Source organism: Eublepharis macularius, chromosome 2, assembly GCF_028583425.1.
Source record: "Eublepharis macularius isolate TG4126 chromosome 2, MPM_Emac_v1.0, whole genome shotgun sequence".
NCBI lineage: Eukaryota > Metazoa > Chordata > Lepidosauria > Squamata > Eublepharidae > Eublepharis > Eublepharis macularius.
The window spans coordinates 145,811,964-145,835,330 of record NC_072791.1 but is presented as its reverse complement, the minus strand read 5'-3'; the positions used below and the strand labels follow the sequence as shown (position 1 = coordinate 145,835,330).

At 43.1% G+C, this 23,367-nt stretch overlaps 1 protein-coding gene across 1 annotated transcript in view; it reads left to right on the top strand.

Moving 5' to 3' along the window:
- The first annotated feature begins 348 nt into the window (after positions 1-348).
- The window catches only part of DAGLA (diacylglycerol lipase alpha), a 188,927-nt gene continuing 165,908 nt past the window's right edge, over positions 349-23,367 (top strand). Inside the window, exon 1 of the mRNA XM_054972259.1 lies at positions 349-474. The gene's annotated coding sequence lies outside the window, so the exon portion shown is untranslated. The remainder of the gene's footprint in view (positions 475-23,367) is intronic.

The following is a 23,367-nucleotide window of genomic DNA, read 5'->3' as shown; positions in this document are numbered from 1 at the left end:
TATTGGAGAATTGGGGGGCCGGCGAGCCCCGCGATGGAGGCGTTGGTGGTGGCCCTAGCCCGGTGGCGGCGGCGTCGGAGGCGGCGGCAAAGGGGTGAGCGGGAAGGGCAGCCACGATGACGTGTCCGGGTCGGGGTGGGGGCTGAGAGGCGGCGGCGATTCCAGGGGGGATTAAGGGAGGGTGGCTGCCCTTTCTCGCTGCGGGTGAGGAGTGTCCGTGTGCCCCTGGCATGAGCGCGGAGGCAGGCGGGGCTGGCGGCAGATTCCTCCCTGTTCTTTCTGGGCGGGCAGAGGCCGCCTCGTCTCCCGCGCGGCAGCAAGAAATGCTCCTGTCCTGGCATATGGGGACGCGGGGAGGAGAGGCGAGGGCTGCCTTCCGGCCCTACCGCCGGGAATGGAGGGCCCTGTTGCCATGGTGAAGGAGGAAGCATCCCTCTCCCACACCCGACGCCACTTAGCATGGGAGTTGCACGGGTAAGAAGCGACCCTCCGGCGCGTGTGCCCGAACAGGTGCCTGCTGGCGAGCCTCCCTTCCTCTCCCCTGCCCCAGTGAGCGGCGAGGGGGAAAGAGGGAGCGGGGTAGTCTGCATTTGAGAGCTGGGGAAGGAGCAAGGCGAGCGGGGAAAGAGCAAGCGCATCCTCGGACAGCTCGCGGCAGTGGCCTTGCGTGTGGCCTTGGGTCTCAGCCCACAGCCCGTCCACCCCCGGGGCCCTTTTTCCGGCACTGGTATTGCTTGTTGCGGGATTTTGTCCTGGGAAATCAAAGAGCAGGGATTTGGGCGGTGCAGAGCGAGGGGCTGCGCTGTAGCAGGCATACATTGATTCGTGTATGTGCGCGAGAGAGGGAGAAAAGAGAGAAGGAATTTGTGGCCTTTGGTTAGGCATTTTCATAATGATCCGTTTTGCTGAACGTAGTCAAGAGATTTTTTTCTCTAGTGTCTTATGTTGATCACTGCATGCTGACTCTTGGAGTTTGTTGGCTTGTAATTACTTCATATATTCTGGTGTTTGGGTTCAGATGAAAATATTTTAATCTGTATGTATATTTGGGGAATGGGTTTACATTGATAAATAATTACTTCACAGCAAAAGAGGATCTTTCTGTATTTTAGGAGGTACGAGAGATTGGTCTTACACCTTTGAGGTGGGTGACATGATTGCCCCCACATGCAAATATTTACTAGGTTGGAATATGGTGTAATGTTATTACAGTGCACTCTGTAGAAAGGCGAGTGCACTTAAATGAGGAAATCAGTGAGATTTTAATATTTAACCCTGTATTTTCCAGTGTGATCCTATGCAGTCACTCTTGAGTTCAGTGGAGCACTCTAAAGTGAATGTATATAGGATTGTAAGGCGTAGTTCCATGGGCTTCATTGAGACTGAAGCATGCGTGAAACTCACAGGATATTGCATCAGTAGTTGGATCGTTGCCTGGAGGGGCTCACACTGAGTTGAGAATAAGATAATTTTTGGATAGGCTGTCTCAAAAAATGTAAAGTTTGCATAGATCTGTAATTGAAATAAAAATATATATATTTTAAAAAAAGTTTGCATAGATCTAGACAAAATCAGTAAAACAAAGGACAAAGAGGCCTGTAACCACATTGCAGTTACGGTGCGTGTGTCTACAGCCATTGTTTGTGTAGGGATTTACTATTTGGAAAGTATTTTACAATAATTGTATATAGTAGAAGAAACCGTAAAGTATGGGACTGTGTATCTGTGAATGGGTAAAATAATACTGTGCATGATAAATGCTCTGAAGATTTTGGATAATGGATGGAGTTCCAAACCAATGCATTGGTTTTCACTGCTTATTTGGATGATAATGAAATGGCTATCCTATAGAATACTGTGCTTACAGTGGAGGTAGAGAATAAAGCTATTTTCTAGGAGAGTAAATATGGTGACACTGGATGTACTTATGAGAGCATGAGATGGGATCAGGTGTTTCCCCCGTTTGTTTGATGACCTGGAACAATTGACTAATTTTGTGCTGTTTCTATCAAACCATTGTTAAACTTAGCAGGACATGAAATTAAATGTTATAATGCATAATTGAGAAGATTGTGAGAACAGTCTGTGCTGTGCACTGCTTCTAAGATTCACAAACCTTATGATTTAGGAATGTACATTTTGCTTCTTTTATCTGTTACAAAAATATCCTTGGGATGACAATGATCCTACTGGAGCAATTACTTTTGCCTAGTTTAAACAGAGAAGTCATGATTGCAAGGATTCAATTGCCCAATATACTATATTCATGCAAACAAAGATTGTATTTATTTATCCCACCATTTCTCTCAGGAGACAATACATAATTCTCTCCCTCCTCCCCCATTTTATCCTCGAAACAACCTTGGGGGGAGGGTAACCTGGGCTGAACGAGAGTGACCAGCTCAAAGTCACACAGTGATCATCATGGGAGAACGAGGATTTGATTTCTGGTCTCCCAGACTGTAGTCCAGTACCACTGTACTATGTGATCATTTGGTACTTCTGTCAGGCCTTGAAAAATTGTCACTACCTCACCTGTAAAATGACATAAGCAAGTTCTACTGTTGGTGTGTCCTCAACTTTAAAGATGGCTATGGAAAACAAGAATTGTAGGGAATGGGCTACAGGTGAGGAATTCTTGACTTTTAGTTCAATAGTGTGAGGCTGCTAGGTGGACTTAGCTGAGGTGTTTCTTGTTTACCTGGTACTGAACCTCATCACTAGTCTGGTACAATAGCACAATTACCCTACAGTGCAGACTTCTGAGGTTCAGGTTAGGAAGCTGCTCTGGTCCTGAACCTGAGTGATATAGTATAAGAAAGAGGTTGTTTCTTTCTCTCCCTTTCATGGTGTATAGGAGTGGTTGGATAAGGAAATTGGGGGATATATCTCCAACTCAAATTTCACCCTCCTGTCATTTAAGTACATTGTAAGTGACTTTGTGGTCTTCATAGTTCAAGAGTCTTTGGAATGGCTGATATTTTCTATTCTAATTAATTCCTTCTTCTTTTAGCCTCACAGGGATGAGTCCTTAGAAGTGTATATTTTAGCATCCTGGAGTGGAGTTAGGGGACAGAAGGTATGGGAATTAGGACCTGCCTCATCAGGTGGCCTGTGATTCAGTAAAACATCTGCTTTTCACACAGAAGCTCCCACATTCAGTCCCCAGTTTCTGCAGTTAAAAGCGTCAGGTAGCAGATGATATGAAAGACCTCTGCCTGAGATCCTGGAGAACTAGAGCTAGTCAGAATGAACAGTGCCAACCTTAATAAACCAGTATGTCTGTTCATGATGCACACCTCCAACCCTAATTGTTTCCTCCAGAATATAAAATACTGTTAGGGTTCAAGTAGCTCAATTTCTCTCCACCCAAGTGAGTCTCATGGCTTCTGAAGGGCAATGAACATGCTCAGTGCTTGTCAAGCCTTGTTGTTGCTTTTTTCTCTTTGAAAACTAGGTATTTTTCAATCGAAGAAAGAAGTTCTCTGTGTATGTAGAACTCCCTGTCTCCTGTAAGTTACCTCATTTGCTGCATCTCTGCTAGGCATAGGAGCATGAAGTTTACTTTTAGATGGAGTGGTGGTGGTAATGATGATGAGATGGGTGGGGATTTTTGCTAAAAGCAAGCAGGGCTGTATCAGCAGGCATAGCCTCAACATGTTTGCTCTTTAATCTCCTTAGTGACTTCGTTCTGCACTGTTTGATGGAGTTATAATTTGCATATTGGCATTATGGTCTTGCTTGTAATTTTGTAGCTTTCTTATGGTGTGAAATTAAGACTTTTTCCAAGCGGTGAAGATGCATTTTAAATGTTGGTTAGGATTTATTTATGTATGTCTTTTATAATATACTACTAGCAACAAAGCCTGTTGTGAGGGGAAAATACAACAGGCTCTAGGAAGGGGAGGGCGGGCGGGCAGGCATTCTCTCATCCTCCGTCACCAATTCCAGCTGGTGAAGAAGGGGGGTGGGCATTGTCATCTACTCCATGCCTGATCTACCTGATCTTGGTCATGTGAAGGGGTGGTGGGCTTTCCTACCTGCTCCATGCGTGATACATGCTGGGTAAAAAGAGAAGCATTACCTCCTGTTCTGCGCCTGACTATGGCTGGGTGAAAGGGGCAGGCATTACCGCATGCTCCGAGCCTGATCCCAGCTGGATGAAGGGGGGTGGGCATTGCCACTTGCTCCCTGCTGGGTGAAGAGAGGAACAGGCATTGCCTCCTGCTCCGCACCTGATCCTGACAGGTGGTGGAGGGCTTTACTACCTGCTCTGCTCCTGATCTCAGCTGGGTGAATGGGGTACGGGTATTGCCACCTGCTCTGCTCCTGATTCAGGCAGGTTGACTGGGGGCGGGCAGGCATTGCTGCATGCTTGGCTCCTGACTCTGGCAGGGTGAAGACAGGGTGGGCATTGCTGCTTGCTCAGTGGCTTATTCCAGTAGGTTGAAGAGGGCAGGCATTGCTGCATGCTTGGCTCCTGACTCTTGCAGGGTGAAGACAGGGTGGGCATTGCTGCCTGCTTAGTGGCTTATTCCGGTAGGTTGAAGAAGGCAGGCATTGCCATCTGCTCTGCTCCTTATCCCAGCCAGGTGAAGGCATGAGGTGGGCATTGCCACTTGCTCCACTTCTGATCCCAAATGGGTGATGGCGGAGGGTGGGCAGTGCCACCTTCTCAGCCACTAATACCAGCTGGATTAAGGTGGGGGGTGGGCATTGGCACCTGCTCCACTCCTGATCCTAAATGGGTGATGGTGGGGGGTGGGCATTGCCACGTGCTCCGCCACTAATAGCAGCTGGGTTAAGGCAGGGGAGGGCTTTGCCACCTGCTCCACTCCTAATACCAGCTGGGCTAAGGGGGGGTGGGCATTGCCCCCTGCTCTGCTCCTAATACCAGCTGGGTTAAGGCAGGGGGGCATTGTCACCTGCTCCTCTCCTGATCCCAGTTGGGTGAAGGAGGGGTGGCATTGCCATCTGCTCTGCTCCTAATAACAGCTGTGTTAAGGTAGGAAGGGAAATTCCACCTGTTCTGCTCCTAATACCAGCTGGATTAAGGTGGGTGGTGTGCATTGCCACCTGCTCCCATCCTGCTCCCAGCCTTGGCTTCCCACCATGGCATGTTTTCTGGAGGGACATAGTGCCTTGCCTAGGCTTCCCTCCATCAAAAGCCAAAAGGGAAGCCCCCGGAGGCAAGTAAGCATGCAACAAAAACCGGAGGACGCCACAGCAATGAAAAGTAATTATATAATAATTTATAATAAAGTGCAAAAGTGAAATAGTGTGTAAACAAGATACAAAAGTTCTGTAGGTGCAATAAATACAATACAGAGGTCTGTCGCCGAAGTTAATTATTCACAACCATACAATGATGGGCTCAACTGGAGGTGGAGAGTGCGGTAGAGGAAGGGTTGGAGAGAACCAGTCCATAAGTTCATAGATGGAATAAAAAGGACCACGCTAGCCGACGGGCTAAAGCTTCCATTTACAATTCCCGTTTCGGATCTTCTTCTTCCAGGGCTAGTCTTATCCGTTACCAACTCTCCTCGCACCCCCGCCAGTGTAGAGCACAAAATAAATCGACAGATTTATGTAAGTCGGTATGGCAACTGAGTTTTTAGATGTTTATGGGGAGATGGTGCATGACCTTTCTGGGGGCCATTTCAATGTGAACCTCTCACATGAACCTCCCAAAGTGCCCACCACACCACCACTCCCACAGTCGAACTCCACGTCATACCTCTCGCAGCCATCTCCTCTTACTGCCGCCAAGAAGCCTCCTGGCAGACATCGTGCAGGATACACCAACACTAAAAGGAGGAAGCAACAGAGATGCGGCAAAAAAATATGCACATTGTACTCCTGCGGTACACTGAGCAGCAGTGGCCAAGTACCAGCAAGATCACCCTGAGGTGCACAGAGTGGCAGAGTCTCTCTATGAGCAAATCAGTCGCGGAAGACAAGTAGAGAGGCGCTCATTTCCCTGGCAGGTCAAGCTCACTCAGGCATGGCAGATGGTCCTTCACTACCTTCAAGCTGCCTCTTAACCTCATCCACGCAGAAACACCCTGTTCAGTATCTCAGAACAAAGCAACATGGCCCAAGTGCTGCGGAACTGTAAGCTCATTGTTTAGGATGAGAGCACCATGGTGCACAAGGAGAGTTTTGAGGCAGTGAGCATAACCCTCAAAGATGTCAGGGGCAATGAGAGAGTGATGGGGGGAGTCACTGTGTTGCTGGCTGGAGACTTCTGGCAGACTTTGCCAGTAGTCCCAAGGGGAGCTCGAGGTGATGAGGTTACTGTGTGTGCCAAGACATCGTATCTGTGGCCTCTCATCAGGAAACTCTCACTAAGAAAAAACAAGCTTGTGTGTGAGTGTATACACACACACACACACATGCATACGTACTTTTAAAGCTTGTAGCTTGTGGGAGGACATCTGTAGCTGTGCTATAACTGCTACTATCCTATCCCATTAAGGTATTCCAATTATCCTCATTTATTGAGAGCTGCCAGGTATACGGGCTATGATATGAGAAACCAAAACTTATATATATCCCAGCTTTTGTAGTTTATTTTATTTATTTATTTATGTCATTTATATTCTGCTTTTCTCACTGAGACTCAAGGCAGATTACACAGTGTGAGATTAGTACAATCAGTGGCAAGGACAAGGGCAGGCATTTCCATACAGTGTCAAGGATATTTCCATAAACAATGTCATATGATGATGAACACAGTGTCAAAAATATTTCCATAAACAATGTCACTGGGTAAATGAATATAAGTTTACAAAGACATAGTATTAGCAAGGATCCAGTGAGTTCGTTGTAAGAAAAAAAGATAATCCCATATGAACTATCCTGAGTTCCTTTGGGGAAAAGTGGGATACAAAAGCCAGTTTGGTGTAGTGGTTAAGTGCACAGGACTCTAATCTGGATAACCGGGTTTGATTCCTCACTCCTTCTCTTAAAGCCAGCTGGGTGGCCTTGGGTCAGCACAGTTTCTAGGAGCTCTCTCAGCCCCACCCACCTCACAGGGTGTTTTGTTGTGGGGATAATAATAACATACTTTGTAAACTGCTCTGAGTGGGTGTTAAGTCATCTTGAAGGGCGGTATATAAATTGAATGTTGTTGTTGTTATTATTAAAGTGCTTCAAGTGGGGGAGAGGAAGAGTATTCAATAAGTACCCACAGTATTCACATATTAAAATGTGCATTGTGCTAATTAAAGCAGCTACATTGGCCAATGTGCCTGGATTTGTTTTCAGAATGTCCCTTGTAGAACTATGGAATCAACAAAAATGATTTCATCAGACTATCGTGGGATGTAAAGCATGAAAATGTATGCCATCCGGCAGTTGTAGTTTCAAAGTATTGCTTGTAGGTGTCTGAAAAGCTGTCAGCTGTAAACAGACATAGTTGTTACTCTGGTCACTAAAGATCTTATCCCTGTATTGATTTCTGATGTTAGATTTCTATAACTCTGTAATGTGATAAGAGGGTTTCTTCATTTCATGCTTGGTTGAAGGGAGACACATCAGAGACTTCAGTTAAGTTGTGTAGTAAAGGTTTTCATGTAGTGTCAGCTGGAAGACAATAGAATTGCAGTATGTGGTTAAAAGCTTGCATATATGGCTTCAGTAAATACAAATATTTCAATTCTTGGTTTTCCCACTGGTTACATTGGTTGATGCACAGTGATCTCTACGATGAGATATATTGGTATTGGGATCTTCAGTGCAGTTTTGAAGGAAGGAAGTTTTGCCCGGGGGTGGGGAGTGGTTTCTGATGATCCCCCCCCTTCTTTGCAGTTTATTTAGCTTTCTGAAATTTTATTGCTTAGGAGGTCAGTGGATTCTTAGGAACAGCATAAGAGGCTGAAGAGGTGATGGTCTGCAGTGGGAGGGAGAATCAGCAGGAATTGCTGCTGAAATCACTTAAATCTTAAAGAAAACTCTTAAGTCTTCAGAATGTGTGGTTGGATACAGGCCATGGTATCCAGCATTTACAAGGCAATATGTTGTTGCTGAGAACTCATGTAACTTATTTTTTAAGTGGCAAAACTACTATGTTCTGATGCTCTGCTGATGTGGGAATGTCTTGCACTATCTCCTTCTCACAAGCTGAAGCATATATCTCTTCAGTTTTTATACATAATGGACAGCAGACATTATTCCTGAGCAGTAAGGTTCCCCACTGTCTCACCATAGTAGGGTTACCCATATATATTTTGTGTGAACTATACCATAATATTGCCTTTGCACTATGAATTTTGAGACTCTTTTGGACCTCTGTTGTAAAGTCTGAACTATGGTTGGAATGGGTTGGTAATTGATTGTCTCGATAAAGTTCTAGGTCAAAGGAACAGACTGCTATTCATTGCCATTGGTTGCTTTATAAAATTTGACTCAAGCAAAATACATTAATACATTGAGTTAAAGAAAATACGAATAAATTCTTAACAGATGATATAAATGAAATGTAAAATTGAAGGGATGTGGCTGATGAGCTACTGAAACGATTTCCCCCCCCCCCTCCTCCATTCCTGGAGTTGAGAGGAGAGTGAGAAAGATCCTTTCTTGATTGTTAGAAATGAAAATTTTAAATTTCAAACACAGGAAAAAGCTGTGTGATTAAGGACAATGTTCACTCAAGTAGATGTAATATCTGGATACATAAATTTTTGCTGTTGAATCAGAAATAAATGATGCTAAAAAGTATAGATAATATTTCCCATCATCCTTTTGTAAAATAATTATTCCAGCAAAGACAGATACAGATAGAGCACTCATAGTTTCAAGTGTTTTTTAGAAGCAACATATTACAGCATTTGTATAGATTATGCCAGTGGAGAGGGAAAATATGTACCAAAAAGACACAGTGCAAATGAGCGGAGAACATAGTAATTGCACCAGAATCCATAGCATCCCTACTGCAACCCACCATGCATGGAACAACATGTGGATGATGAACTTGTGACCAGGGCCGGTGCCAGCATTTCTGACACCTGAGGCAGCTTTAGGGGTGTTGGTGCGTGCGCGCTTTGTGTGCACGTGCACCTGAACTGCATGATGATGTCACTGCGTGTGACGTCATCACGTGGGGTAGAGCAGCGCATGGGTGGCCACCCAGCCCTCCCGTTCAGTTGCCCCATGTCACCTCAGCCGCCTGCCGCGCCTGGCCCACAGCTGTGTGCCGGCAGTGGTGGTAGTGGCAGCACAGAGCAACTGAGTGGGGGCTGCCTGCTCAGCTGCCCCATGCTGCCGCCACCAGCATGCGCTCCTGGCCGGGCGCAGCAGCTGCGGGCCAGGTACGCTGCTGGCCGGGTGCAGCAGCTGCAGACTAGGCGCAGCAGGTGGCTGGGGCGACGCACCTGCATCCTCCCTCCGGCTCAGTTGCTCCGTGTGCTGCCCCGGCCACCTGCTGCATCTGGCCCGCAGCTGTGTGCCGGGCGCGGCAGCACAGGGCAATTGAGCTCCGTGGTGCGTGCCCCCACCCCTGGTGCCCCCTCCGGCACACCCTCGGCGCCTTAGCGCTCGAGGCGGCTGCCGGCCCGGCCTCAATGGGCACACCAGCCCTGCTTGTGACAATCATATATGGAAGTAGCTGACCTGTACATGTGAATGCTGACTTCCCTTTTGGATGTCACACTGCTATCACTCATGCCCATAACACACCTGTGGAGAGAACAAAATAAACCAAGCCCCTCTCATTGCAGGGTGGACTGTGGCAGGACTAATAGGAGCTCTGGAATGAATACTCTTCAGGGAAATGTGTAATTGTGGGGTTTAGTTCCCTTCCTGCAACCATGTTCCTTTTATCAGGCAGATACACAGAGAAGAAATCTTGACTGAGTGTCACTCCTTCACAAGTTCTCCATGGAGCCAACTCAGGCTCACACAGACACACAGCAGCTTTGGGGAATGGCTTGCATAAAAAAAGAGAGAGAGAGCCCAAACGGGCTCAGAAAGCTGCTCCCACTTCTCTTCATCTTTGCCTCCTTCCTTCCCCCTGGCATAATTTCCTTGGGAAAACATTGGCCCAGTTGCACAATTCCAAACCCTCAAGGACTTGTGGGGGGCACCTTATTTTCCCAAATCCTGCTCCCCATGCTATTTCTTCTGGTCCTCCTCCTAATACCCCCCATATCCTCAGCTTTCTCAGCTTCTTTCTTGCCTATCCACCAACCAACCTACTTTTTACCCCCCCCCCCCCATTTTCAGCTATATTTATTATTTATTTCATTCTTACCCCATCTTTTCCCACAATGGGAGAACAACTAACATTATTTTCCTCTCCTCCATTTTATCCTCACAAGAACCTGGTGAAGTGGGTTAGACTGGGAGTGATTGGCCAAGGTTACCCAGTGAACTTTCATGGCAGAGTAGGGATTCAAACTTGGGTCTCCCAGATCCTAGTCTGAAACTCTAACCACAATACCATACTGGCTGTTGAACACTAATATGCAGTTGGGCCTGCCAGTGGTTGCTACCAGGACTGGCCCCAATGAGTCCTCCCTCAAAGGCCAAAACAGCCGTGAAAAGGACTCTGCTTCTCCTGCCTTTTACTGACAGAAACCAAGGCTGGGAGTACTGTTGCAGTTAGTTAGAAGTGGCCTCTGAAGGCATCTGTTTCTTAAAACTACAAGTGCTTTTATTGTTTTTGTGGAGATTTTAACCCACCCAGTCATCTTTTTTTTTTTTTTTAGATCTCATATTTTTCTGCATACCTGGGGCTTTTCTTAGGTTTGTAAAAAGGTATGTTTTATCTGTTCATGGCTCCATTTTCCAGATTCAAGTATCTACAGATGGGGCCACATTGAAATTTAGATATATTGATAGGAATGTATATTAGGCTGTACTGTATTATGCTGTACAGCTGACTGCATTATTTTTTTCAAGCTGGTGAGTCAGTCAATGTGAACAGGCCATCCTGCCCAACAGGCTTGATGCCACTATGTCAACACCTTTTGTGGCAAGTGAGCCATGAAAACAATTGCTATGGAGTTTATAATTTTTTTTCAGACTTGGGGTGTGGTCTGTTTGGGGTGGATCAGTGCCCTGTGACATGAACATCAGTGGGAACTGCTTGAAAAATAACTGTTCTGTCCTTTGGCTGAGTGTGTTCTTACATACATGTCAGAAGGAAGCTTCATGGAATGAGAAATAGACTGAATTTGAATATGAGAGCTGTTTCTTTTCAAGAAGCCACATAGAGATGGTGCATGTTGCCTAACCAGTCTTGCAGGTCTAAAAGCACTTGATGGACTTCTTAACAGCAAAAATGTTTTAAAATAAATATATAGAGTTGAGAAAGAGACCTCAGTCCTATTGTTCCTCTGCAAATCTGTGTTCACAGTGTATATCACAGTATCAACCTCTCACATCTTTAAGTGTTAAGTTTCAAGAACAATGAATAAAAGATTGTTTGGGGTGGAACAGATATGAATATGGAGATGTTAAGAACGAAATGTGAGGAGGGAGGGGCAAACAGCACAAATGAAAGTGAAACTTTTTTAGAAGAATATTCCAGAAGTCTTGAGATCTTTGTGAGTGTAACCTGTTGTTTATCATATTATTCTCTCCCTTGAAGAGACAACCTATAATGGCAGTAGGCCATAAAAGAGACCCAGTTTGGTTTTAACCACATTAGTTAACAAACATGGATGTTTACGCAAATACAAGAATACATACACTATATAATGTTATTGTTTTAGTTAAATAAATGGTTAATATTATTATTATCTCCTTCCATTAAAGTTAGGGATACCATACTCGCGGTGGGGGCAGGGGATCCCCCGCCCCCGCCCCCACCCCTCACACCCTGCCCCCACTTACCTGGTCGGCCGGGGGGGGGTGCGCACCTTCTGTGCGCGCTCCCGTGCACAGCAGCCACCTGGATCGCCCCAGTTTGGCCCGGATCGGGGCCGCTGCTGAGCGCGGGAGTGCTCCTGCATTCTGCAGCAGCTCAAAACAGGCCTGATCCATACCCAAATGGGCCCGTTTTCAGCACTGCGGAGGGCAGGAGCGCTCATGTGCTCCGCAACGGCTCAAAATGGGCCTGATCCGTGCCAAAATGGGCTCGTTTGGGGCCTGTTTTGGCACGGATCAGGTCCATTTTGGGTCACTGCGGAGGGCAGGAGTGCTCCTGCTCTCTGCAGCGGTCCAAAACAGGCCCGATCCACACCAAAACGGGCCCAAAATGAGCCTGTTTTGGCACAGATTGGGCCCATTTTGGGCCGCTGCAGAGGCACTCCTGCCCTCCGCAGCGGCCCCGATCCAAGCTCCTGCGGAGCATGGGCATGCTCCAGGTGTGTGTGGGGTGCCGCGTGATGATGTCACTTCCCAGAAGTGACATGATCACGCTTGTGGGAGCGCACGTGCACCCACCACCCCACAACGGAAAGGTGAGTGCCAGGCCTCAATCCCCCTGCTGGGCGGTTGAGGAGGCCTGGCAACCCTAATTAAAGTACAGCAGAAAAGTTGTCCAAATATGAATTACTAACCTATTGAACTAGAGTTAACCTCTCAATGATTTCATAATTATCTATTTCACATGGTAAATAACCAAATCAATCGTTAGTTTCCTGATACATCTGCAAAACTAATCTGAGAAGTTACTGTTCTAAAAATGAATTCTTCATCTGGGTTACAATTATATAGGTTATAGTAATCTGCAAGAATGAGCCTTTATGTAGAAAAGCTATGATTGAGTCATACTGACTAATGATTTAAACTGTGTTTTAAGCTGTGATTTAAACTGTGATTTAAATCAAATCCACCCTGATTCTGCCGTGTGCCGGCCATGTGAAGGAGGGGATGGGTATTGCTGCCTGCTCCGTGCCAGATCCTGGCCGGGTGAACGGGGACGTATTATTGCCTGCTCCGTGCATGGTCCCGGCTGGGTGAAGGGGGGCAGGCATTGCCAGCTGCTCCATGCCTGATCATGGCTGGGTGAAGCAGGGGTGGGCATTGCCACTGCTCTGCTGCTGATCCTGGCTGGGTGAAGAAGGGATGGGCGTTGCCTCCTGCTCTGCACCTTTCTGGCAGGTTGAATGGGGGTGGGCATTGCTTCTTGCTGCACTTCTGATCCTGGCTGGGTGAAGGGGAGCTGGGCATTGCCGCCTGCTCTGCAGCTGATCCCAGTCCGATGAAGGGGTGGCATTGCTGCCAGCTCCATGCCTGTTCCCAGCTGGGTGAAGGTGGTAGGCGGGCATTGCCTCCTGCTCCATTATGTCTGTTCACAGCGTGATGTCTAGAAATTGCCTAGCATAGAATTAATATATTTTTTTAAAAACCCATTAAAGTCATACTAGTAATAGCAGACCAGTAACAGCAATCTTTCTGTCCATGAAGCCCTGGATATATCCTCTTTGAAAGAGAGTCCTCACTAGGCTTCACTAGGTTCTGCTTTCTTCCGCTGAGAACACAGGGTTTTGGGGAACTAACTGTATTTGTAGCTGAGCTGCAGACTTGGCCTTGCTTGAGGCAAGACAAAGTGGCAGAGTAAAACTTATTTTGCTTTATTGTTCATTCCAGGAGGTTCATGTTATACTCTCATTGTGCCTCATTTATTATAGAAATACATAGTTTAAAAAAAAAATACGTAGCAAACTTTGCAAGACAGGGGCATCTGTTAAGTACAGGAGGTCTCCCATTCTACTAGCATAAGTGCAAATATTTGTGAGACGGAAGGGGAAAGAATGGAATTTCTGGAATTTCTCATCTATACCAAGTAGCCTTCAAAATAACTTCCTAGATCCTAGTGGTTCCATGATACAGAATTTCAAACATAGCTTGATTAATCTGGAGGAATTCGTCTTCTAAACTGGTTCTTCCTTGCTGTCACTTCAGTGGATTTTGTATATACCATCTTCTACTTGGAACAACATAGTCACCAATACCAAAATATATAGCAACTAGGTGATAAGATAATAGACTTTACAAAAATCCAAACAAAGGTAGAACCAAAATACTTGCTCTGGAATGTGAAAAGTAAACTTCCCTCAGTTTCTCCCTAATCCCAGCCAATAAAAACTCTGAAAAATCACCTATTTACCTAGCAAGTATATATATTTTCTAAGTTTATATACATTCTGAAATACTGCTGCTCTGCTGATTATGACTGTCATACTCACAAATATTTTTCCACATGAGCAACTTATGCAAAAGATTGTTTGTATTAGTAAACAAGTAATTAGAGGTCCCCAGAGCAGTTGTAGCATATACCTTTCCTAGATTTCCACTTTTCAGCTGCTCTTCTCTATTAGTGCTTCTCTCTCTAGTTGAAAATGGAAGTTCCCAGAAAGGTATGCTGCAAAAACAAGGCTGATTTTTATTCTCACAGTCTAGACCAGTTTTGGGATAGCTTTTAATGCTTAAGAAATAATTTTTATAGTTTATGATGCCTGTGCATCACATGTGCATTTATGCTTGTGCATAACTTTGCTTTGGACACTAGTAGCGCAAGAATTTAGGTGAGAAAAATCCTCTCTCCTCAGAGATGTAGCTTTGACTGGATGTGCCCAAGGGGAGGAGTTGCACCTTCCCATTTTGTTCTCTTTCCACTGAAGTGGTAGCATCGATCGGAAAACCTTCTCTGTGAGATGTTTTCTCTCAGAGGTTGTCCTGCCTCCATTTGTTCTAAATTTTATAAAAGTAGTAGTACCTTGTATATATAGTCAGTTTGTAATGAGTTACAGATGAGTCTTAGTGTATGTAGTATGCAATGCATGCAGTAACTATCTTCCTGATTATCTCCGTGACAAGGGGGATGTGGGAAGACACAGCATAAGGATCCTAACCAGTGACAAAGGAAATTATCATGCCCCAGATGCCTGTAAATGATGACTCTTGATACTGTGTGGACTGCATGCATTGCATCCTGAGCAAATGGACTGCATGCATTGCATCCTGAGCAGACTATGCCAACCATGGTTCACAACAGTCCTGAAACTGTCCCACATTCACTATGCTTACTATGCTTACATGTACAAGGTGCCAGATAATGTTTCAACCCCATGGCATGATGCTTCACCCAGACACCCTGCATCCAGTGGTCTAGAGGATTCAGCCAACCAATCACTTCTGGAAATTTTCAAAGAGGTTCTGCTCAACAAAGTCATCTGCTAGGTGATCCTTTGAGTGCAAATGGAAATACTTGTGTTTCACAGTGTAGATGGAATCCATCTACTTGTCTAGTGACTTCCATTCTGGAATATCTTCTTCATATCCAGTTTCTAGGATTGGTACACTAATCTCTTAAGGTTTATTTGGCTGTGAGCTCTGCTTCTCAACCACTAATACAAAGATATTCGGTAGTTGCCCAACCACTATTTTAGTTAGAACAGCAACTCATGATTAAAATAATAAAATAATTCCAACAAGTAAATAAAAGTGTTAAGTCAATAAAACAGTTCAATAAAAACACGCCAAGGCATAAATGCAGCATAAAATAAACAGAACAGTCTAAAATGATACTGATAAAACAGTACTCAGGCTCAGAGCAGACCATTAAATAGTTTAAAAAGATGGATACCCTTATTTAAATGTCTAGCTAAAAAGAACTGTTTGTGCCTGACACCTAAAGGAAAGTAAGGCAAGCCTCCCAAAGGTGATGTGACCCCACCAAGAAGCCCTCTGGTTGCCACACACCTCACCTTTGTAGGTGTGAGCACAGAGAGCAGAGCTTGAGAAGAGGATCTCAAATGGTGGGCTGGACAATATAGAAGGAGGTAGGAATATACCAGCCCTGTGTCTACCTTGACTCTCAGAAAGGAAGGTGGGCTATAAATGAAGTAAATAAACAGACAGTGGCCTTTAAAAGTAAGGCCCAACACTTTGAATTGTGCCTAAGTATCCAATGTAGATTTTTCTACACAGGAGAGATATGATCCCTATATCCAAGCTGGCTCATTTGGGACCAGTTGAAGTTTCAAACACTTTTCAAGGCAGCACCACTGAGAACTTTATTATAATCAAGCCTCAATATGATCAGAGCATGGATCACTATAGCCAAGTTCATGCTTTTGGGGAACCACTGTAGCTGGCATATCAATGGAAGCTGACAAAAGTCTCTGCATGAACCTGAACCTGAACCTGCTTTTGTAGCCCAGGATCCAGCAACACCTCCATGCTACAAACCTGCTCCTTCAGGAGGGAGAGCAACCCCTTCCAGTAAAGGCTGACTCCTAAAATCTTGAGTAGTTTTTTTCATTGACTAACAGTACCCCAATCTTGTATGGATTGAACATCAGTTTATTGGTTCTCATGCATCCCATTATCCTGTCTAGGCACTTTGTCAGGACTTCCCAGTGGTTTAAATAGCACGGAGGACAAGATGGATAGATTTCTGTGAGTCTTTACTGTGTAAAAGCTATGGGGTGAAGGAGCAGTCATCTACTTTTTGGAATTCCTTTGCCAAGTAAGAGTGGAACTAGAGATATGACATTTCCAGAAAGTTGGAAGTCACAGGTCCCCCCACTCCTCGAAAATAGAAATTTGGCAACAAGTCTAAATATATGCAATATTTAAATTCCTATCAAACCGAAAACCATTTTGATGTTTTAGAAACATGAAATGTATCATGTAGAACTTAGCTAGCATGTAAAATTATATAATTGGCACATTTATGGAATTTTAAAGGATACGTATCTTAGTTTTTTTATGAGTATATCAAGTATATCTGATACCAAAATGTGTGTGTGGGGGAGGAGCTTTCATACTTCCATGCTATGCATTTTCAATGACTTTCAGGCTATATAGTTGGAATAAATCTTTTATCTTTAAAAGTGTTTCATTCCTTTAAAAGAAAAAAAATTAATAGGAGGGTTGGGAGAGGTGATTTCCCAGATTTCCCAAATTTTTAATCTCATTTTTTAATATCCTTGGAAAAAAACTGGGAATATGTTTCCTGATCTTGGTTCTTTGAGCAGCACTATCAAAGTATGACAGCTAACCCAGACAGCCTCCATTCAGACACTTCTTTTCTCCCAAAAGTGGTATCAGATTTCCACTTCAATCAGGAGCTTTTTCTCCCTATCCCTCACCCCCAATCATCTTTCTCAAATACAGAGCAAGCTGTGCAATTTTTGGCTGGCAGGAGTGCCTTGCTACTCACGCCCTAGAAAGCTTTGGCCAGTGGATATCTCAGATTATCATATTGTGCTATGTGATGGCCCATGAATCTATCCAGCTACTGAAATCATCTTCTGAGTCCTTGCTTTGGATGCCCTTGCCTCCTGATATTAGGCAGGTAGCAATGTGGGAAATGGCTTCTTGGTCATAGCACTACAACTCTGGCTCTCTTCCCAGGGAGACTTGTCTATCTCCTTCTGTTATGATCTTCTGCCTATAGGTGAAGCCTTTTTATTTCATTTGGTGTTCCCTCAGTGATTCTCTTTCCTGTCCACTGTTTAACTGTTGTTTTTATGTATATCTTAGCTCTGGTTTTAATTGTTTTAATTATTTTTGTTGTTTTCAACGGTTTTTACGTTATTAGCCACATTAGAGGCCCTTATGAATGCAAAAAGGCGGGGTATAAATTTTGTAAATAATATTTCCATAAGCCATTTCCAGAGAGACAACAAGCTCATTTACCAGAGCTGGGGGTACATCCTCAGCCTTCACTAGAGGGATCCCACTTCCAGGGCTCTGCCAAGCAGCCACCTGGACTCAGCCCTCAACCTTTGTGAGTCACTGTGCCCTAAACATTAGGTCTAGAACAGATACATCCTTTGGTAGAGCAGGCCTCCACTCCCTGTTTTTCTGAAGTATCTGTGCCAATATCAGCATGCTAGTCTTTGTGATGCACAGAGCCATAAAATAGGAAAAGCAAGTACTTAGAATCATAGGGTTGGAATGGACCTCTAGGGTCATCTAGTCCAGCCCAGTAACTTAGAGCTGTTATTCTTTGAGTGATTATCAGTGCATTCACATGGCCCACCTATCTAAGCAGCATCTCTGAAGGGGAAGGATTCTCATGACTAAACACGAGAAGTTTCCAAATTGAAGTTATGCACAGGCCAAAAGCCATTTTATTTTATATTTTATTTTATATTTTTATATTTTATTTTAAATTTTATTATAGTCCACTTTTCTCACTGAGACTCAAGGTAGATTGCACTGTGTGAGTTAGTACAGTCAATTTTAAGAGAATGTAATAGGGTATATAAATGCAAATTTGCAAGATTTAAAGCCAGCAAAAATCCAGTACAGATTTGAAGAATGTTGAAACAGAGCATAAGCAATACTAAGACTGATATATTGTGAATGCACAGGTGACCATTTGAAGAACGACACTTACAAGTAAGCAATCTGTTCTTACTGAGTTTCACCTTGGTATTAGTATAGCTGCTATCATTCTGCACACATTTTATTTTATATATTCAAAATAATTCAAAAATAAAAAACCATAGGCCTTTAAGGAGTCACACAGCTTTGAACCAATCAGAAATCTCATAGTTTTTTTTCAACTTCATAATTTCCTCTCAGGAATATTTTATTTTTGTTTGTATTATTGTGCATATAAGGTTCAAAGGCTTTACTATAACTGAAGTGAAAGCAAGTCATCTTAAAATAACAAATGTTTATTTAGGGAAACAAAATGTAAATTCCAGGATTATAAAATAATAAGCACAAAATTGCTGCTCGGATTTATTTGGAGATACAGAACCCTTTGCTAGTGGCAATAATCCTTGTTTCCCAAATTCTCTAAAAAGTATTCATTCATATTCTAGACTTCCTCCAAGGTGCTGAGAGCAGCAAACATATCATTATCCTATTTTGTCCTCTCAGCAGTCTTTTGAGATGTCACTTTTCAGCATAGCCCAAGACTAGCCAAAAAGCCTCATGAGGAAACAGCAATTTCCCCAAGACCAGCTTTTTATCCATTACATCACATTTAAGGTGACTAGATACAAAGGAAGACAAAATGCCTTCATCTGTAAGGATAAAAGATGCACGTGCCACAATTCCTGTTTATACAACTATTAAATATACACAAATCTTGTCTTCCTTTACATCTAATTACCTAGTGTTCTTCTGGTTCTTATTTTTTTCCGCCAAATATCAAACAATATCTACATTGTTAGCATTATTACTTCTGAGAGCAAAACCAGGCTTCTCTGTCACAGCCAGTAGTAGTAGCTAGACAAAATGCATATCTTACCAAAGAGTAATCATAGCCTTTTCAGGAGTCAAAAAGGGTGAATTTTAAACTGGAGTCTTGGGTGAATTTTAAACTGAACAAACTCTTAGCATGTGGAGTTAATCCTAGTGGGGGAGCCATGATAGAGGAAATAGGTGGAATCCATAGAGTTCCAGCAGTGTCCTGGTTTCCAGGAAACACCGAATTAAATAGAAGAATCATCAAAAAGCTCAATTGTATGGCATCCCATACACATTCAGGAACAATGATTCTCTCATACAGAAAGTATAATGTTTGGGCTTTCATACCTTATATTACACAAAATAGGAATACTGAAATTAATTTGCAGCAAAGTGTATTATATCTCCATCAACTACCCTTCACTAGTCCCTTGTCATAAGATCTTTACTAGATTGGTTGATTTTGTCATAGCATTGCACTGGGAACTAATGATCACTTTATTAGCTGTGAATCCTTAATACAATAACGAGTATGCATTCTATAAATATGTCATATACCTGTAATTACACATTATCAGTCATTTATAATATTTCATATATAGCTGGAGTCCCTTGCATTCTCTCATATAAAAAATATTTTAATACATGGATGGACAATATATACATAGTATTTTATTACTAATATTTATTTTCTATGTATCATAAGCACACTTGTAATTGTTATTACTGTAGCATTTTCTTAAGGTCATATGGGAGTCCTACTATAGGACTCCTACTGTATAAAGTAACAATTGTGTTACAATTGTTGCAATTATGTGTAACAATTGTGTTACGTATCAGGGGAATAGATTCTTCTCCTAAAAGTCTCAGTATTATGTTTATATTTTACTGCAGTGCAGTGCATTTGAATGTTTTCTCCTGTAATTTTTTTATACATATATGTATCTCTGTTCCCCTATTTCCAAAGATGAGTAGAAAAAGAAGTTTAAGAATTCTCTGGTCTTCAAGCAATAAGCTTTTAGGCTGATTGAAACAAGATGTAACAATTACACTACAAAGGGTGCCTGTATTTCATTTTTTAAAAAGGTTTGTTTTACATTTGTAGATAAAGTTTATGGGAATAGGTACTCTCCCTCAGTTAAATGTTGCCAGTTCCAGGTTGAGAAATTCCTGGAGACTTTGGGGGTGGAGCCTGGTGAGGGGAGGGTCCTTAACTGGGTAGAGTCCACCTTCCAAGGCAGTCATTTTCTCCGTGGGAACTGATCTCTGTTCCCTGGAGATCAATTGTACTTCTGGGAGATCTCTAGTTACCACCTGGAGGTTGGCAACCCTTGATGTGAAAGGATGGGTGATGTCTGTGAGTATGAAGTCATGAATTTAAACTTTATTCTAGTGAGTGTGTTTATTTTTGACGAGGGCTATGGTACTCTACTTTACGAGGCAATAGACAGTGCAGTCTTTATTATGCAAAGTAACTCTGCATCAAAATGCATGTAAATAAAGTATGAGGAACTACACCTCTTTACAAATAAATATATTTTAAATTCATATTGGATTTTTGCAAATCCTATCTATTACAAGGCAGTTTCTCTAACACGAATATATTTTGCAATTGTGATACGCAGAACTTTAGAACTTAAACGTTTTATCCTGAAACGCTTCTTTACTGTGAAAGTATATATTGCTGTGCATTGGTGGACAGAAACTGTATACTTGCTCTGTGGAATGTACACAAGAAATCACATCTCAGCTGCTCAGCTTTGCTTCAGACTGTTCTGCAGCCTTTTAAGACTGTGTTTACTGTAGAATTGTATCTTGGCTCCTTTACTAACAGGTCAGTCCTAAGAAGAGTTATGCCAGTCTAAGCCCATTGAAATCAGTGGGCTTAGACTGGAGTAACTCTGTTTAGGATTGCACCATAAAGGCTATTTTAAGAACTATATGAACTGTTCTTTGAGTTCAGGCTTGTTTTGTTAGATAGATTTGGGACAATCACTTACTCTCACCTTAACTTACCTCACAGGGTTGTTGTGAGGAAAAATGGAGGAGAGGAGAATGATGTAAGCCACTTTGAGTCCCCATTGGGGAGAAATGTAGAAGTAAAATAAAATAAATAAAAAAATATTGTGTTGTTTGTTTGGAAATTTGCTCTCTTTAAAACATTTGTTTTATTTATTTCATGCAACTACAAGACAGCCTTCATCAGTAATGTGGAGCCAATCTTCAACTGTAACACAATGTCACAAACCAGTCCTACCTCAGATCAACTCTTGGGTGGGGGTGTCCATTATTAGTTTGAGAATAATTCCAGATGGGTAGCTGTGTTAATCTACAGCAGTGATTACTCTTTTGAATGGCTCTTGTTTTAAACTGACACATCTTTTTAAATATCCCCCCGCTGCAATTTCTGTTGTTAATATAAATACATCAGCCAAATGGATGTACACTTCATGCATCTGAAAGAATGAGCTTTGACTCATGAAAATTTATGCTGGAATAAATTTTGTTAGTTTCCGGGGTGCCACGGGTCTTCTAAGAAATTAGCCCAGGGAATACTTTTTTTCATCGAAACCTAAGATCTAGTTTAGTTTTGAGGAATCAGACAGTGGTATGCATAAAAGAGGAGCCAGATTTGGAAACATCCACAGCATGTTCCTGGTAAAGCATGGGTAGGCCAGCCCTAGCCAGCTTGCAATATTCTTTTGCATGCCTGTGACCTAATTGTTGTTTTGCTTTGCCTTTTATGAGAGAGGGAGGGGAGAAAGAACTGGGCAAGCATTCTTGCCTGGAGAGGGTGGGTGGAGGAAGGAGAAAGGATCATTTGGATTGCTGCAAGAAGTGTTTCATTTTGCTGAAGGATTGCTGTTCAATCTCATGCTGTGTAGTGGTGTTTGTGAAAAATATATGTCCACAGGGTAGTGCACTAACTCTTTCTGCAAAGCTTGCCTACATACTTTTTTGGGGAAATGTGTGTAGCTTGAATCTTGTTCCTTGTGCACACTGTAGAAGTGTTCACATGCAAAAAAATGCCTGTTATTTATATATGCAAGTTTCTTGTGGACAGGTGGTCTTCATTATGAAAAGTATGGAATTATTTTCATGTATGTGCAATATGGAGGAGGGTAGTGTACAAGATGTGTATTGCGTCAGCATGGGCATTTTCTGTGTGTACTTCGTATTAGGGGTGTGCACCAAAAATATTCTGGTTTCCTGCTTTGGGTTTACCCGAAGCAGGAAAAACATTCAGGAAAATCTGAATCCCAAAGTGGCTTGACACTTTGGCTTTGGGTATTTAAACTGCTTCAGGATTATTAGGTAAGGTTTGGCCATTGTTTCCAATGAGAAATGCTGTTCCTGGCTATCTGGGGGCCTGTAGGTAATATTTTCTTACCTAATACTTCCAAATTTGCAGGGGACTCTCTCCTAACCCTCATCTCAGAACCACCCAAGTTTCAGGGAGATTGGTCTTTGAGGAGCCATGTTATGCCTCCCCAAAGAAGGTGCCCCTATCCACCACCAATCTCCATTGGAAAAAATCTCCACAGGGAAAATTTTCCCTATGGGGAAAATTGGTGGGGGGAGGGTTTCTAGGTGGCTGGGGGGTGGCATTTTGCAAGGAAAATGAACCACACCTGCAGGGGACTAGGAGAGGGAGATTTCAGGGAGATTGAACTTTGGGAGACCATGTTATAGCCCCCACAAAGATGGTGCCCCTATTCACTGCTGATCTCCGTTGTTCCCGTTGAGGACCAACCTTCACATCGGAGAATCACACTAAGAAAAATTTAATTTGAAACATACAGAATCATATGAAGTAAAGGCACTCTTGCAACTAGAAGTAAACTGAAGCCCCCCCCCCCAACTGATGCAAGGGGAACAACTTCACACCAGAGAATCACATCCATTCAACCCAAAACAATCTGAACCAAACTGGTTCTACTGGGCAACTTAGCGGGCAACTTGTATTTTTTTCACTGGAATTTTGCTCATTTGGTATATTAGCTGTTGGAAACAATTCATTATTATGAAAAATGCCCAGTAAGTTTATGACTGAGCAGAGTTTTGGATTTGGAGGCCTCTTTTCCAAGTCCTCGCTTTTATAATTAAATTGTTACTTTTTAGTTGGCGATGGATGGTCTATTTTGTTTTCACTGTCCCGTGAGAGATCACTGCTCCAATTGTTGAGAGGGAAACTGAGGCTGAGAGAAAATAGCAGGAGAACATCTCCCCAAAGCTACCTAACCAACCAGAGCAGACTTC